The sequence below is a fragment of the Protopterus annectens genome, chromosome 14.part0 (assembly GCF_019279795.1).
Source record: "Protopterus annectens isolate FY-2018-M chromosome 14.part0, PAN1.0, whole genome shotgun sequence".
Classification (NCBI taxonomy): Eukaryota; Metazoa; Chordata; order Ceratodontiformes; family Protopteridae; genus Protopterus; species Protopterus annectens.
In genome coordinates this window covers 744,298,638-744,317,819 of record NC_056748.1, presented here as the reverse complement: position 1 = coordinate 744,317,819, position 19,182 = coordinate 744,298,638, and positions in this window count along the sequence as shown.

Genomic DNA, 19,182 nt, shown 5'->3' with positions numbered 1-19,182 from the left:
GCCAATGCATTCATAAAATCTTTTGTTTCTACTGCATGCAAATGTTAATAGACTCCAAAATCCCTCATCATTCTTCCAATGTAAAAAGCGGGTTCTGGCGTGTAGCTCGCAAGACATTACCCTGCGAGCTACATCGTCGAAACCAAATGGCTGCAGCAGTACTTTGTCGTAGTGCAATACGGCTAAAAAGCATAGCCGCTGCAGCTGTAAACTATGCATGGAAATATTATACCTGGTGGCGATCCTAACAAACAGACTTATTTTACTGTCAGACATGACAGTAAAATAAATAAATAATGAAATAAATGCATTCTTTGAATGAGAATAAGGAATGTGTTACACATCCAGTATGGCTGTCTCTACTTGAATACAGCCGGGCAGTTGTCTGTAAGGATCAGCACCAGGTATAATATTTCCGTTCATAGTTTACAGCTGCAGCGGCTATGCTTTTCAGTCGTATTGCACTATGGCAAAGTGCTGCTGCAGCTATTTGGTTTCAGCGATGTAGCTCGCAGGGAAATGTCTTGCGAGCTACATGCTGGAACCCGTAAAAAGCATTACATACACAACCTTGTTTTTTTTTTTTTTTTTATCTTTTACAAAAACACATTTTCCCTCATTAATATATTTGCAATAATTGCAACTCAAGCATTTGTACACTCCCTTTGGTTTGTGTGTTGTATTGCCAGACATGATATTCATCCTAGCCTGAAAAATATTCTTTAGATCAGTCCTTTGGTTGAGATGGCAAAACTCTTATTCTGATCACAAATAAAGTTCCCATTCACATTGTTAAGGGACATAATTCTACAAGGTCTGAATTTAATAATTCTGCTGTTTAACACCTCAGCTCAGGTATTCATAACCAAATCTAATGGGTAACTCCTTTGCACAAACTTGTTGGTTAGGGAAGCACATTCCTTAAAAAAACCTCATTCATTATTTATTTATTTGTTTATTTATTGACCAGGAACATCCGACTGGGTAGAACTTCATTTTCAATGGAGGCACAGGTAGAAAAGCTCCAAATTATTAGAAAACATTTAAGGAACAATAACTTTACAATCTTCAAAAATAAAACAAAATCATCTTTAGTTTAAATAACTGCAACAAATTAGACATGATATAAAAACATTGGTTAAGAATCGATACAAGGTATATAACAATCCTTCAATGTTTAGAGAAATTTTAGACAGTTTGCAGAGAAATTAAAGGTAAGTTTATCCAATACAAATAGGAATTGCAATATGAAGTGATGGAAAAACAGGCTTATAGTATATTTAGAAAGAAAGTCAGGGAAGAGAATTTGATAGTAGTAAGAAAGTAATAAAAAAGGGAGAGGAAGGAGGTATAAGGAATGAAAAGGTACTTGTTCACATTTAGGGATATAGTTTATTCTGGTTTTGGGGTGGCCATGGTGGTGCAGTGGTTAGCATTGCCACCTCACAGCAAGAGGTTCTCCAGTTCGATCCTCCTCTGGGGTGTCTTCTGTGCGGAGTCTGCATGTCCTCCCTGTGGTCGCGTGGGTTTCCTCTGGGTGCTCCGGTTTCCTCCCACATCCCAAAGACATGCTGTAGGTGGATTGGACACTACATTGGCCCTAGGGGTGAGTGTGTGCATGTGTGCACCTTCTGTGAAAGGTTGGGTGCCTGGCTGGCAACTCGACACCATAAAACCCCACTGCCAATCATGAGCAGACAGGTGATCCACTGTGGCGACCGACCCCTAACCGTGAAAAGCCGAAAGAAGAAGTTTATTCTGGTTTTCAGCAAGAACATAGCCAGATTTTAGCTAGTATGCCTTTCAGAGTGGTTTTGAAAGATGGGAGGGAGGATATAGACCTGATAGATACAGATAATGAATTCCAGGCCTAAACAACCGTGTACCAGTACAGACAATGCCCTGCAGATTTGCTAGGTTTGTAGACAGACAGGTGTTTTTGGTCACTGGAAGTTACAGTTAACAGATGACAGTGTAGTAATGAACATTTCTGGGTTAAACTTGGAAAGGTTTCATGTTGTTTTATAACTATGCTGTTTAACTGGATGTGTGAGATGTCTGGTCATATAGATTGGGAGATGATCTCTGAGAGAGTATGTCATTGTACCTTTGGTGGAGTATTTGCTGGGGTCTGATACTAGGATTCAGTCTAATATCAAATTTTGATGTCTTGCTATAATGTGTGGGGCTATTAATTAGTTGTGCAAAACCATATACATTCATGCTAAATGTAGGGGTGTTAGAGTTTATGCCCAACCAATTGACATTCACATCAACTAGTAATATTTTTTCTTGTGGAAATGTTATGGATAACCGATGTATGATATCTTCCAGTATAGTTGTACTGTAATCAGGAGGGATATAAAGGACGGTAATACATGTTTGTTTATAATTGTTTATTTTGAGGAAAGCAATAAGAAGCTCTGCTGAGCTGAATTTTGGGATTTGTTTGCTGAAAGGGGAAAAGTGATAGGTATTGGGAAAACTAAAGCAATACAAGCACCTTTCCTCTTTACATGGTCATTGCAGATGATATTATTGTCAGAGGTAAAACTTTGGAGTCATTCATGCTGGGTTGATGTTAGGTTTTGGTTACAGCGAGAACATCAGGCTTATGTTGAGTAACCCAGGCATGTAGTTCAGCAGTTTTATTTCTTATACTTCTAACATTTATTGCAGCAAACTTTAGATCACCAGGACTGGGGACTGGCTGTTACTGGGTTACAGAAGTGTGTGGGAGTGAATCATCTTTGTGTTCATTGTGATAGGTGGGACCAGGATTAAGGTGTATATCACTTCCTAGAAGGATTTTTGTATATTAGGGAATTATGCATACTTGCCTTTTGGAGAGGATTATTGCACTTAATTTTGTTTTGGTTACTAACCTACTAGCTCAAATTAATTGTCCTTTCACTATACTCATCTTCAAAGCTACTGAGTGCAAAATTATTTAATATAAATAGGAACTGCTTTGGACTTCGTTCTTAAAAATGTTGTGTACAGAGAACCTTGATCCTTATAAATTAATAAATCTAAATAATTAATAGAATTAAAATCATAAGAAAAAGTGAAAGACAAAAATCATCTTTGTCATTCAAATATTGCATAAAATCAAATAACCGAGGTTCACTACCTTTCCACACCAAAAACTATACTCTATAAATGGTTGTAAATTACATTATATTTCATATGGTTAGATATGTATATTTTCTCTTTTTCCCATACAACCATAAACAGTGGCATAACTTGGGGCCATAGCTGTCCCCATAGCCATACCATTAATCTGTCTAAAGAAGTGAGTTTCAAAACAAAATATACTGCAAGAGAGGATAACATCTAAAACCTTTCTAAAGAATCCACTTTGCCTTTTCTAATAAATACCTGAAGAAACTGTGTCCAAACCCTCTTCATTGGATATAACAGTGCACAAATAAAAACAACAGCACTTTTGACCGATATATCAGTGTCATAAATTTACAAATCCATAATATTAGTGTCACAAATTTACAAATCCATAACATTCCTTATAAAATCACAGGAATCATGTAGAAAAGTTTCATTCTTTACTACAACTTTTTGCAAATATTTGTTGACATTGATTCTGTTTTACTCTCTTTTCCCACTTCTATAGGCCTAAATGAAGGTTTGTCTAAATTCATGAATTTTAGGTAAACCAAATACACGGGCTTATTCTGGGTGCTCTTACACTGGAAAAACTCTTACAGATCAAAATCGATTACTCCATCATTCAACCACTTTTCTATAAAAGAACCATGTAACTTATATGATTTAGCAATCTCTGTCCACTGAACCTTTGTATAAAACTGATTGTCACTCAACATTTCATATATATTGGTTTTATAATCTGCCACATCCAATAAAACAACTGTATTACCTTTGACTAGGGTTACCATAATTCTTTGTATGTGAAAGAGGACGAAAAAAATGTGCTACCAGCACATATTATTTCATCCTCTTAGGTTGAAGAGCAAAAAAAAAGGTCTTTACTCTTGTAGGACTAAAACTAAAGACCTTTTTTTTTTTGCTCTACCTAAGAGGACGAAATAATATGTGCTGGTAGCAGCACATATTTTTTCATCCTCTTTCTACTCTTAGTTAAAAAGCAAAAAAAAAAAAAAAAAAAGGTCCTTGGGATTTTTGATTGGTTCGTATACCGGTATACGAGCCAATCAAAAACAAAAACAAAGAGGAGAAAAAACTCCAAAATAGGGATGTCGATGTCTGCTTTTTGAAAATTCTGCGATTTGTCCGGGTTTTAAAACCCAGACAAATCACAAAATTTTCAAAAAGCGCCCGGACAGGAGCCCAAAAAAGAGGACGTGTCCGGGGAAACCTGGACGTATGGTAACCCTACCTTTGACTTCTTTCATACCAGTAACTCAGCATTATTATTAATTTATGCAATGATTAATTTTCAGAAACAGAGAAGTTACAATATATATAATCAGGTTTCCTGTTTAATACATTTCTAACTTCATTCTCTGTTGTCATTAAAAAGGCCACTAACTCAGGCTTGAGCAGTGGATTAAAAACACTCAATTTTTGGAAAAAACAGAAAAAGAAGTTATGTACTCATCATAACATTCGTGTGTGTTGTCCATCTCGCCTTCATTCTTAACCGGTGGGTTTGGAACTGATCTTCAGTTCCGACTCAGCCGTTTACAAAAGATCAAGGTCTTCCACTGGTTCATGGCTGTATCTCTATCCCATCATGCCCTAGGAAAGCTCCACAGATCTTGTTTGCTGATAAAATAATATATAACAGTAAAAATTATTCAAACTTAACAGCAGAGAAGAAGATCGGAGAACATATTTTTTCCAAACTTGACCACTGTCCTCCAGGAGCCAAAGGCTGGGAAGGAGGGTGGGATGTAAGAATGAAGGTGAGATGGACAACACACATGGAACACTGTGGTGAGTACATAACTTCTTTATTTGATGTCCTATCTTGCCTTCATTCTTAACTGGTGGGACAGCATCCCCAGCACCAACTTTCTTGGGCAGCTCACGGAAGAATATTCTCCAGAACAGTAGACCCAAAAGAGGCCCTGTTCCTGGAGGCCAAATCCACTTTGTAATGAGTTATGAAGGTATGAGGCCTTGCCCATGTTGCAGCAGCACAAATGGTGTCAATTGGTAGTCTAGACCAAAAGGCAGATGAGACTGCTATGGCTCTCATAGAATGACCCTTAACTTTAAAGGGTAGATCTTTGTTATGAGAATTGTATGTAAAGGTAATGCAATCTGAAAGCCATTTTGAAAGCATAACCTTTGATACAGGAGCACCTTTTTTAGATTCCGAAAAGGAAACAAATAATTGGCCAGATTTTCTGAGGTCCTTTGTCCGGTGTAAGTAGAAGCGTAGTTGTCTATGTACGTCAAGTTGATGTAGCGCATATTCTGTACTGTTGCCTTATTTAGGAAAAAACACTGGTAGTTCTATGGACTGATTTAAATTAGACTCTGAGCATACTTTTGGTAGGAAGGATGGGTTTGTTCGAAGGGAGACTATATCTTCATGTAAAAACATATAAGGGGGCTGTATTGATAAAGCTTGTAACTCTGAAACTCTTCTAGCAGAAGTGATGGCAATCAAGAGAACTGTATTCCATGTCAAGAACTTTAGATCACAGGATGATGCAGGTTCAAAGGGTGGGAGAATCAAGCAGGATAGAACAAAGTTTGGGTCCCATGGTAGTAAAGGGTTCTTAATGGGTGGTCTTAATAAAAAAGTGCCCTAGAAAAGTTTTGCATAGTCTGTGAGACATCAGAGCTGGGCCCAAATCACTTATGTGAAAATTAGATATTGCTGCCAACTAAACTCAAATGGTAGCTGCAGCTGCACCTTCACTAAACAGCTCTGTCAAAAATTCAAGAATGGAACCAATGGGAGCAGAAAAGGGATCAATGTGGTTACGTAATGCCCAAGACGAAAATCTTTTCCATTTACTCATGTATACTGTCCTTGGTGAAGCCTTATGGGAAAAGATCAAGATATGCTTCACAAATGAAGAAAGGTTAGAGAGCCTGGCTATATTTGGAATTGGAGCAGCCAAGCTGTCAATTTGAGGGTTTGAAGAGAGGGAGGGAGGGATGGAGCATCCCTGACACATGAGTCAGAAGGTCCGGAACTGGGTCCAGAACCCATGGCTCTGTCTGGAGATGAGGCCAAAGGAAGGGGAACCAGATTTGATGAGGCTAGTGTGGGACGATGAGAATCAAGTTGCTTCCCAATGAGCAGGCTTTCTGAAGAACCTTGGGTATCAAGGGAAAATGAGGGATGGCATAGAGGAGACCCGAGGGCCAATTTTACATAAGTGCATCCCATGGTGACTCCCCCAGAGGGGGAATTAGGGCAAACCAGCTGCTGCATTTGGTATTTATGGACATGGTAAAAAGAATGCAGCAAGGCTGGCCCCATTTGCGAAAAATCATCTCCACTACTTCTGGTTTCAGGGACCACTCGTGAGGCATCAGAATTGCTCTCTGCTGAGTTTGTCTGCTATAATGTTGGATTTCCCCAGGATGTGCATTGCTATCAGAAAACTTTGGGGTGAGGTTGCCCATTGCCATACTCTCAGGGCCTCTCAACAAAGGGAGTAGGACCTGGTTCCTCCTTGTTTGTTTATATACCAAACAACTGACATGTTGTCCATCTGTATTGCAATAGTTCCCAGCAGAAGAGAGTCCTGAAGTGCCTGCAATGCCAGAAGCACCACTCTCATCTCTAGGATACGGATGTGCAAATGGGCTTCATGATCCTGCCAAGTTCCTTGAACTGTCTTTCCCAGATAATGCCCCCTCCCCCACCCTATCTGGGAAGCATCTGTGGTCACTGTGGCTAAAGGTTGTTGAAGAACAAAAGTTCAACCTAATGTCACATGAGTGGAGTGAAGCCACCAGCGAAGATCTTCCTTTCAGGATTCCATTATCAGAATTTGGTGGGACATGGGTAGTTCCTGTAATGACCACTGAGTGAACAGCAGCCACTGCAGAATTCTCATGTGCAGACGTGCCAATGGAACTAAAGTTTATTGCTGCTGCCGTGGTTCCCAAGACTTTCAGAACTGTTCTTACCTGTACTCTTTTCCTGGAAAGAAGGAGCAAAACCTGATGTTGTAGGACTTGAACTCTTTATAGGGGAAGTTTTGCCATAATTTTTGTTGTATCTAGATCTATTCCTATAAAAATGATACGTTGAGATGGCAACAATGTAGATTTTTTTGTAATTTATCATGATTCCTAGGTGAGAGCAGAGCTATAGTGTGATGTCTCTTGCTTTTATTAGTATATGCTCAGTCATGGAGGTTAGGAGCCAGTCGTCCAAATATGGAAACACTTGGAATCCTACATGTCTCAAGTGAGCTGTGACTACTGCCGTACACTTGGTGAACACTCTGGGTGCTGTAATGAGACCAAAGGGCAGAGCTCTAAACTAGTATTACTGACTTCCAACTGAAAGTTCAGATGACTCCTGGATGGCCTGTCCATTTTTATGTGGCCGTATGCATCCTGGAGGTCTAAACAGCACATCCAATCATCTTCTCCCAGAAAGGGGATTACCGACTGCAGTGTTACCATTCGAACTTCGTTTTCCTTACTGATTTGTTTAATCTGCTGAGATCCAGTGTGGGTATCCAGTTCCCTGTTTTCTTTGGAAGTAAAAAGAACCTTGAGTAAGTTCCGGATCCTCTTTGGTCTGCGGGGACTGTTTGGATGACTCTTTTGTCTAGCAACTTTTGAATTTCTTGAGTTGCTTGTTCCCTTTGACTGGGTGGAATGTCCAGGATGTTCTTTATGTTTGGGACAGGGACGAAAAAGGGTATAGAGTATCCTCTGGATACAATGCTTTGTACCCATTTGTCTTTTGTTATTTCTAGCCAGGCTTCTGGGTACAAAGATAAGTCACCTCAGATTGCCTCCCTTCAGGAGTGCTGAAAAGGCCTACCACAGAAAGAATCCCTGTCACCCTGATTTTGCGGACCCCCTCTGCCACATGGACAGTGTCTCCCATTACCACTTACCCCTCTGCCCCTGGGGGAAGAGTCATCACGTGTGTCCTGAAAAGCTCTCTGGGATTTTTAGAACCACATCTATCCACCCCTTTGACCTTTTGGGTAAGGCCTAGAAAGTAGAGAAAAACGACTCCTATGGCACAGAGAGTTTTTTCTTCTTGGTCGCTCCTGGTGAGTGTGTCCAAAGAGGGACGAGCCATCAAAGGGGGCATTGACAAAGATAGTCTTAAAAGGCTCGGCAAAGTCACACAAGTGCATCCAGGAATGTCTTCTCAGGGAAATTCCTGAACCCACTCCCCTGCTCGCTCCATCTGCTGCTCTGCATAGGAAATAAGCCTCATGGAGGAAATAACCACAGAGTTTAAGGTGGAAAGCTGAGAGGAAACCTTGTCTGAAATCCCTGCAGCTACGGAACCTTGTAAGGTATCTCCTAGTTCTTTCAGGAGATCTCTCTGCAACCTAGTAAAATGAGTCAGATAATTCAGCGATCTGAGTGAAAATGTCACTAAAGGGAACATGTGCTTCCCATATCTGTCCATCATACGAGACTCCTTGTTCGATGGATGGACAGACGAGGATGTCTCTGAAAGTTCCTTTTTTTGTGGCTGCACCACCACCATAACATCTACTGTAACACCCTTAGTAAGAAAATCCCTGTGTGCAGGAGCAGTAATAAACTTATTTGGCCTGTGAGAAACAGGTCCCAATGAGTCTGGAGACTACCATGCCTTTCAACTAATTACTTGCATGCACTCATCGAAAGTCAGAGACACCCAAGTGGTGGAAGGGTGAGATCCAAAAGCCTTCAGGTATACAGACTCATCCTCAGAAGGATTAACAGGCTTCGAGACACCTCTCTGCTTAAGGATATCCCAGGATGTCTGCAAAGGAGACATCCTCAGTGGGTGACCGTGGGGAACTTTCTGACTCATCGAAGTCAGTATCAGAAGTGACGGACTCCTCTAGGAAGCTGAAATGCTTCCTCTTGCAAAGTCTCTTATGAGGGACCTCTTCAGAAGGGTATTCTGGAGAGATTTTGGAAAAGGGGGTTCACCAGTTGGATATCCTGAGGCCTAGGTTCTTTGCATTTCTGTGGTTGGTGTGTTGCCAAGACAGACACCGGTGCTTTTGGGGGAAGAATGTTGGGACCTAAGAGTGGAGCTGTCTGTAGAAACACTATTTTCCTCATCATCTCAAAAGCCCCCCTCCCCTGATCTGATGAAACCTCCAGCTCAGAAGAGCCAGAAGGGATTTCGGAACCAAGAGGATTGGCTCCAAGGCTGATGTAGGAGCCTAGTTCACCCACGCCAAAGCCCCGAGAGGCAAGGTCAGCTCAGATAACAGTCCAATCTGACTCCCTTCCCTGGACCCAACTGGACAGCGTCAGCCCCTAGACTCCTCGGGTTCAGAAGGAACTGAGGATGTCTGAGCCGATGTTGGCCCAAAGAAGCCAGAATAGGTCTTGGCACTGACGGTTCCACGACGATAGGTTCCGGCAATCTGGCTCTGAGGTCCCAGGTTGCTCAGAGGAGGAATCAGTGTCAAAGGGGAGGTCCTGGTTGGTTCCAAATCCCTCTGGGTTGGAGCTAATAGCAGTTTGGCCAGCAACAGAGTCCTTAAGATCCACATCATCATCAGAAAGACTCCTGGAGGACCGAGAGGAGAGAGCAGGAGATCCAACCGGTTGTAGAACAGGTGACGTCAAAGTAGAGGAGACTGGACCAATTCCGGGGACCAGCTCTGTAATTCAAATTCTATCGGCACCAAAGCTGATGGAGCCAATAATGAAGATTTTTCAGACCCAGCAATCTTTGGGTCCAAAGAAGTAACTTTGGCAAGCTTTTATGCTGGCTCAGAACGGCCAGAAGAAGGAGAAGGCCTTTCTCCAGATTTGTCAGACTTGGATGAAGGAGACTTGGTCAATTTAGAAGTGCCCTGACCTTCTTCTAATGCTTCAGTGAAGGGAGACTGCAATAACCCTCTTATTATAAGCTTGTTTTTCCTTTCAAGCAGCACTCTTGAACTAAAAGCGTGGCAAATAGAACAGGATTCTTGCAGATGCATAACTCCTAAACAGTATACACAAATAGTGTGTCCATCCATGATGGATATTTTTTGGTTGCATTTCACACACTTCTTAAACCCAAAGGGTTTGCTTTCTTTATGTTCCTTAGATATAATGAGTATAATAAAGTCAACAACAATAACCACAAGTATAAGAAGATATCACTATACTCTAAATATAAATAAATATATATGTATATATATATATATATATATATATATATATATATATATATATATATATATGTATATATATATATATATATAGGATCCATCAATATGTTTGAAGTTTCACTACTTTGAACCCCACCTCACTGAGTCCATTTCTTCGAAGTAGTGAAACTTGGGATGACATGCTTGACAAGCCACGCTGCTTCACCAGAGATGGCTTGCACCTGTCACCCTTAGGCTTTCAAATACTGGCCAAGGCTCTTGCCACACCCATAGTGCCTTTTTTAGGCAAGGCTCAAAAGACAAACCCACCTCCGTAAATAGCACAAGTAACCAAAAACTGAGGATAATGCTACTCAATGCCAGAAGTCTAAACCTCAAAATGCACACACTCGAGGCACTCCTCAGTATGGAGAAAATTGATATATGTGCAGTAACAGAAACCTGGTTTAAAGCCCCAGAGAGCACCCCAGCAATACCAGCCTACAACTCATACAATACATTTCGGCCACAGAACCAGGACCGAAATACAAAATGTGGGGGCGTATCCATATTCATCAAGGATACCCACACCTTCAGGTTAGTGATACAGCACGATTCTTCAGAGATCATCCATGTGCAACTAACAATGGGCAAAACTGCAATTCAAATTGTAGCTCGCTACAGATCACCCACCATGTCCCAGGACCTCCATTCAGCGTTTCTGGAAACACTGGAAAATATAAAGGTCCTACCAAATACCCTAATATTGGGTGATTTCAATTACCCAAACTTTAACTGGGAGAACTACTCAAGTACTAACTCCCTTGCCCAACATTTCCTAGAATTTATAAATGCAAATGCCTTGGATCAACTGGTCAACACCCCCACCAGATGTGACAACATATTGGACCTGGTCATCACCAACATGGGCGACCGATGTTACACACCGGTGGTCAACCCCTCACTGGTTAGATCTGACAATAAACGAATGACTCTGGATATCCACATTCCGCCCCCACCCCCTTGTCAAGGAAACCACCATGAAAAACTTTTCAAAAGCAAACTTCACGTTGCTTAAGACAGAGGTGGAAAGTTTCAAAGCCCCCATGCTAAAGGATACCACTGTCCAAGCTGCAGAATCCTTTACTAATGCACTCTACGGGCACCTACAAGAATGCATGGATCATGCTATCCCAAGCAAAACCAAGACTCACTCCTCCAAGAAAAGGAAACCAGTCTGGTGGACCCCTGCCATAAACAAGCTATACAATAGAAGGAGGAAACTAGTACAGAAAAGAATAAAATTCCAAGAAGGGAAGACATCCCTGATCAGTATCAGCAAGAAACTACGACCCCTCATAAAATCAACCAAGGCTAGCTTCAAAAGAAAAATTACCAAGGACTCCAAAGATAACCACAAGGCATTCTTTAGCTATGTCAATAATCTAAGTGGCAATTTTCAGGTCTGCTTGGAGTTAGTGCAGAATGGCACAAAATACACTGAACCGACTGATATTGCCAACATCCTGGCAGACAGGTTCAGTACAAACTTCACCCCCAAAAGGGCCCATAACCATACCAGAAGAATGTAGACCCCCTGAAATCACAGACACTCAGGTTAAAACAGCCCTCTCCAAAGCCAAAAACACAGTATCAATGGGACCAGATGGTGTCCCAGGCTGTGTCTTACATGAGCTCCAAAATTAACTAACCCCTCACCTAAACACACTATTCAAACTCAGCCTATCCACAGGCTACGTACCCACAGAGTGGTGCACAGCAATGGTTATTCTGCTCCACAAAGGTGGCGCCACAACAGACCCTGGGAACTATCGCCCTATAAGCCTGACTAGCCTGGTCTGCAAGGCTATGGAGCTCATCATCATGGAACTCATTAACAGAGACATTGGGAACCTCCAAACACTGGACCCTACCCAGTTCGGCTTTGTTAAGGGCAGATCATGCCTCCTAAACCTGGTGGACTTCTTTGAGACAGTTACCAAGGCTATAGACAATGGAAAGGTGGTCCACACAGTCTACCTAGACCTCGCAAACGCCTTTGACACCATTCCCCATTCTGGTATTATAGACAAGCTCACCAGCCTGAACATAAACCCCTACATCATGAGATGGTTTGCCAACTGACTCATGGACAGAACCCACATGGTAAGAGTTGCGAGATCTAGGTCCGACTCTAAACTGGTTACAAGCGGCGCTCCCCAGGGCTCAATCCTGGGACCGCTCCTGTTCGGCATATACTTCTCAGAGATACAGGCAAGCACAGGAGGACAATGGCTGACCAAGTTTGCAGATGACTGAAAACTAGGGGCTATAATTGACTCTCTGGCTGACACAGACATCCTCCAAAAGGGTCTCACTGAGACGGATACCTGGTGTCAAAATCATGGCCTCAAGCTAAATGCCAAAAAGTGCATAGTCATCCCCTTCGGAAAAAACAAAGTACCCATGAACTACCACTTAGGTGGTAGTCCCCTAAATATGGAAGATGTAATAAGGGATCTGGGGACCCAAGTAGATAGCAATCTCTCCTTTGATGATCACATTGCCAAAGTGGTTAGAAAATCCTTCTATGTGGCCCACCTAATCACAAAAGGGTTCACATCTAGATCAAAAGAGGTTATTGTGCCTCTCTACTCATCACTCATCAGACCCATCATAGAGTATAATGCCCCATTTGGGATGTACCTTGCAAGACATCTGCAGCAGCAGAAAAGATCACAGAAGTACCTCACCAAGAGGATTACTGGCCTCAAACAGATGCCCTATGCAGCTCAACTGAAAAAGCTCCGGCTGCACTCGGTAGCATGCTGCCTACTCAGAGGTGATCTCTGCCTGACATATAAGGCTATATTCAACCCAGAATTGATGGACATGCTCCACCTAAAGAAAACCAAATCTCCTCAAGCCACATGCTTTAGGGATCTAAACCTCACCACAACAATAAATAGGACGTGTTGGAGGGATAGATTCCTGTCCCAGAGAATTCCCATGCTTTGGAACAAGATTCCAACCTACATTAGGCAGAGCCCCTCACTCACAGTCTTCAAGAGAAACCCTAACAAGTGGATGGGAAACAGAAAGTTTACCCCGGGGATCACTTCAGTGGCTCTACTGGACAGAGGCACAGGGAACTAATCTAAGGGGGCGTCAAAAGCCAACAAATTCTGGCTAGGCTTATAAATGCATTTGGGCAGATAGCCTAGTACCTACCTATGAACCTGTGGACCATCAGCCTTCTTGTGACCATTCCCAATCCCAGACTATTTAGACTAACATTCCAAGGGATCAGTAAGAGAGGGCTGCAATCACCAGCAATCCTTTCCCTACCTCAGTCCTCACTGCTGCCATCTCTCCTGGCCTGTTCATTAGCTGACTTTGGAACAATTCATTAACATGGAAGGTCATGTTTCTGCTAAGGCCTAACCCCATTTTCATGAGGCTGACATGATCATCTGCATCACCTCAGAGGCACGCAACTCTTTCCCCGTGTGTTAGTTTCTTTCCATAACTACACTAATGAAGGTTACTGCCACCAGCTCATTTTCTGATCCTATCTATTTTCAGTGCTGCGCAAGTCTTTGCATGGTGATGATAAGCCATCCAGAACCACCTCCCTCTCCCAAAGAATGGGCAGACTGGTCGGCTTCAAACTCCCATCCTATTGTGTACAGCTTTTCCAATGTCCAAGCTGTTAAGTAAACTGAGGTCATCTGAGCTATAAGCAGAGCTTTAGTCCTCCATACCACTGAGAAGGGCATTTGAAAGTCAGTTTGAACAGGATCTGCCAGTTCATGACTTTGCATGTCATAATGAAGTATTATGGTTTATCCCTATTCAGGGCTCAATTACTCCCAATTAGAGAAAGGACTACATTCTTCACAGTTTTCTTACTCCTCAAACTGATTTGCAAAGAGTAATGCTTTCCCTTTTGGACACAAAATTCTCAATTTCCACCTCAACTATGCACTCAAACTAAAGAATTTTAAGGAAAAAAGTTTTCTCCATAACAGATTCTGCTGAAATCCACAGCACAGGAGACAATTTCTTCTTTAAGGCAAGACTGTTCATTTGCCTGGGGAAGAAGTTTGGAGGAAGGTTTATGATAGGCTTGGAGGGAATAAGAGAGTGAACTTTTCACCAGACCTATTCAGTAGCAGGTTTGCTACCTCTATGGAGTGAGTGTGTGTGATACTGTTGGTCACTAGTTCTGCACATGCTTGGGTCCTACCTTTTAGGCTACGTACGTAGCTGTAAAAGGCCTTATGGTTATCCTTGGCTGTGCTTGCTAAGTTTTTTTTCAAAGCCCTTAAAGGATTTCATAAATTGTCTTATATGCCTTTTGAGGCTGAGGAGGGTGCTTTTCCATTGCTGGGGTCTTTGTCTTTGTTTTCTTGGACAGCAACTTTTTGCATTTATTGTAAAGTTTTTGATGCTGGATGTCCACCATGGCAGCTTGTTTTTACTTGGGGCTCTGGCTTTGATTGTTTCTGGTACAGCCAAGTCTATATACTTATGCAAGTGACTGTACAGGGCTTTAGTCTAAGCTTCAGTGTAGTTACCACTTCCAGCTGGAGGTGAGGCTTGGAATGCATTTATACCTTCACTTAAGAGGGAATAGTTTGCCTTGATGAAGTTTTTTTAGTCTGATTCTGCCCTTTGTGAGATCTGGTGTTAGTATCAGCTTAGAAGTAACTGATTTGTGGTCACCTTTAACTAATAAGGGTCTGACAGTTGCACTAGTGCATCTGTTTGACATGTTATTGAGGACCAGATCTAGTATGTTTGTTCCTCTTGTCAGGGTATGAACAATTTTATTCCAGGGCATTTGAGTTAACAAAGTCAAGGAACTTTTGTGCTAGTGAGTTATGGCTAGCATAAGTTTCCCAGTTGATGGTGAGATAACTGAAATCCCCCATAACCAGTGTGTTTGGTAATATCTGGATTGTTTCCAGTTTGGTCAAGTAGGCCTCATGCATATCATGACCCATGGAGAGAGATCTATAACTGGCTATAACTTGAATGGTGGTCTTACCCATTGTAATCTGAACTTGGAATAACTCCATGGAGTTGTCCAGTCTAGCTAGATGGGAGGTGCATTTATTTCTAATATAGACAGAAACACCGCCTCCTTTGCTTCTCAAATGTTCATTTTACATTCTAAAGGTGTAGAAGGCATTGTAACCTTGCAAAGCCTGGGTACTTACTCTCTCAGGCTTTGAACCAGGTTGCTGTGACTGCACAGACATCTACGTCTTCCAGTGATAGAAATGCTTCCAGGGTGTGCAGTTTTTGGTTTAAGCTCCTAGCATTTAGTAGCATGGCGCTTACTATTACGATTGGCAAATTTCAAGTCAGTAAGTTTGTTTTTGAGACCTTGCCTAAAAAAGGCACTATGGGGGAGGCAAAAGCCTTTGTCAGCAGTGGAAAGCCTAGAGGTGCCAGGTGCAAACTGTCTCTAGCAAAGCAGCAAGGTTTGTCAAACATGGCTTCCCAGGCTGACAGAAACTAGATCTCCTTTGAATGACACCAAAAACTAAGCCAATTATTGAAATCAATCGTTTTTGTTTATACTGTGGCATCATTCTAGGTGAGGGTAGTATGCTGCTCAAGGCTAGGGACATGCATGTCTGGAGCATGCACTCAGAGAACTCAGTCATGTCTCTCTTCATATAGTCCAGTGAGATATGTCTCAGGTCATTCACTCCAACATGAACTATGACAGAGTCATAATAGTACTTGTTGTTGAGAGAAATGAGTGCGTGTGTGATATAATGAATCCTGGTATTGGACAAGCAGCTGACTGTGACTTTGTCCAACCTGGTGAGTGGGACATCCGTGTCTCTCACTACTGCGTTACCAATGACTAGAAAATTTGTTTTTTGAGTGTTACACCTTACAGGCTTGGTAGGTGAGACACTGGTGTTGCTATGTATCATGGGTGCTGTGGGAACTGAGTTAGTTTGTAGCAGTCTTGTGTTTTGGAGGTCTCTGGTATTTCAGTAGTTTTTTTTGAGAGAACCTCCGTGTATGTTGATTTTTGTGTTAGATGCGTACTATATTATTGAGTAGTGGTACTATGTGCACATGTAGTGGTGGCTGGTTTGAAAATTTCTTCTGTGTTACTGTTTTGAGTGCAAGAGAGCATGGATTCAAGATTCTTGAAGTAGATACATCTTTTACACTCTCTACTAGAGTAAGTTATTAGTAGAGGGTTGTCAGTGTACATGAGGCAATTGCTACACTGCCTCTAGAGACCCAAGTCAACAAGGTTGGCAGGAGAAACAAGGGTGGTCCAAATGTCCATAATGTTAGGTTGAAGACTGTTATCACTACTGGGGTGTTTTCAGGTTCAATCAAGGAGGAGCTCAGTGGATGAATATTTCTGCTTGGATTTTTTTGTTGTTGTTGTTGTTGTTGTTGGTAGTTTAATAAGTTTCAGTTTCAGCTCACTAACAGTATTTCTTTGACAGGGAAAGTATTAAGGATGAGGGCTACACTAATGTGCTATAGCTATATCTAAGGGAAAAACTGCTGAATTAATATGTCCAGCTATGGCACACAATTGCACAGCAGTGCACAGTGCTGTGTGACAAACAAACAAGCAGAAACCTGTTCAAATGCAGGGCTTATATACCAGAAGCCAAAAACTTCAAAAAAACTTTAAAAAGGTTCAAAAGGACCATTGAGGATTCTTACTCCAAGCAGTAGACCAACCACCTTTCCCCAGACAGGTTGCAATCAGCACAATTTTCTCACTAGAGTGCAGAAAGGCCTCTTCCAATCCAAGATGGCCTGGAAAATGTGCTCAGAACAAATAGCCACTACAAACAACCTCCTAAGGAACAAACCTGTATCTGCACTATACTGCAGCTACTAGCAACCCTAGTTTCAGCAGGAACCATCAGAGAATGTTTAACACAGCAGAAAAATAGCAGTGAAACACTAAAAAAAAATTAAAACAGCAGGAAATCAGCAAGGAGACTCTAAAGAATGTTTTAAACAGATAACAAATCAGTTATTTTAACACTGCTTGGTAGGAAAACCAGAACAAGCAGAACAGATTGCTTTGCCACATTGAAAAGTACCAGCAAATACTTAAAAAACGTGAAAATAACAAAAAGAGCTTTGTAAACAGTGAAGACAGCAGTAAAATATGATTTAACAGGCACAGTAAGACAGATAATTGTAGTACAACTGTGTAGTTTAGTACATAGCATATAAATACAGTATTAAAGTAGGTGGCAGGCAATAAAAAAAATGCAGTAAGTAGTATAAATAAGCAAAAAAACAGGGAACTTATGGTTTTTGGAAAGCTCAGAAGCCTCTAGTCACCTGGTATCTCAGCTCAGGGTTGTGGCTGGTAGCCCACCTCAGTTCATCTCTGTACAAACAAGCAGAAACCTGCTCAAATGGAGGGCTTAAATACCAGAAGCTAAAAACTTGAATAAATCTTTAAAAAGGTTCAAAATGGCCAATTAGAACGCTTATTTCAAGCCCTAGATCAACCACCCTTTACCAGACAGGTTCCAATCAGCACAATCCTCTCACTAGAGTGTAGAAAGGCCCCCTCCAATCCAAGATGGCCTGCAAAATGTGCTCAAGAACAAAAAGCCACTACAAACAGACTCAAGTGCAGCAAATCTGTATCTGGACTATTACACAGCTACTAGATACCCTAGTTTTTGGCGGGTACCACTGGAGAATGTTTAATACAACAGTAAAATAGCAGTGAGACATGAAAAAAACATTTTAAACAGCACAAAATCAGCAAGGAGACTCTAAAGAATATTTTAAACAGATAACAAATCAATTATTTTAACACTGCTTGGTAAGAAAACTAAAACAAGCAGGACAGATTGTTTTGCAACAGTGAAAAGTACCAGCAAATACTTAAACAGTGAAAATAGCAAAAAGAGCTTTGCAAACAGTGTAAATACAATGTAACAGCTACAGTAAGGCAGACGATTGTAACACAGCAGTGTATTTTAGAACATAGTATATAGTGTTAAAGTAGGCAGCAGGCAATAAAAAGTGCAGGAAATAGTGCAAATAAGCAAAAAAAAAAAGGCAAGTAATGTGTTTTGGAAAGCTCAGAAGCCTTTAGTCATCTAGTATCTCCTCTCAGAGTTGTGGCTGGTGGCCCAGCTCAGTACAAACAAGCAGAAATCTGCTCAAATGCAGGGCTTAAATACCAGAAGCTAAAAACTTGAAAAGATCTTTAAAATGGTCTAAAAGGACCAATGTGGATGCTTAATCCAAGCCCTAGACCAACCACCCTTCACCAGACAGTTTCCAAACTCTCCTAACTCAGAATGAACCCATAAATAGTTCACCAGACTGGTAACTGACTGTCTGACAGAACTCACAACATTAAATTTGGGGGTATTTCCTCTAGACAGGAAAATGTCAGCAGCGGTGTTTCACATGGTTCTGTCTTGGGTCCCCTCCTTTTTGCCATATATTTTTGTGGTATAAAATCTGATATCAGGAAACTATGGCTAACCAAGTTTGCTGATAATTGCAAACAGTGGGTGGTTATCAAATCCCATTCTGATATACAAATTCTCCAGCGAGAGCTTGACCAAACTAATTCTGGGTGTATAAATCATGAACTTATCCTCAACATCCAAAAATGCAGGATAGTTTCTTTTGATAAATCAACATCACTACTGCTTACCATATAGAAATCATTCTTGTTAAATTTAACACAGCTATCGGGGACATGAGTATTTATATTGATAAACTCTTTTTTTACCACAATGTCTCTGTTGTGATTAGAAAATCCTACTACTTTGCACAGCTTATCCTTCATGGTATCTCCTCAAGGTCCAGAGAAATCATAGTCACAATATTCATCCCGTAGTACACCAGTCATTGACTATAATACACCCTTCAGTATATAACTCCC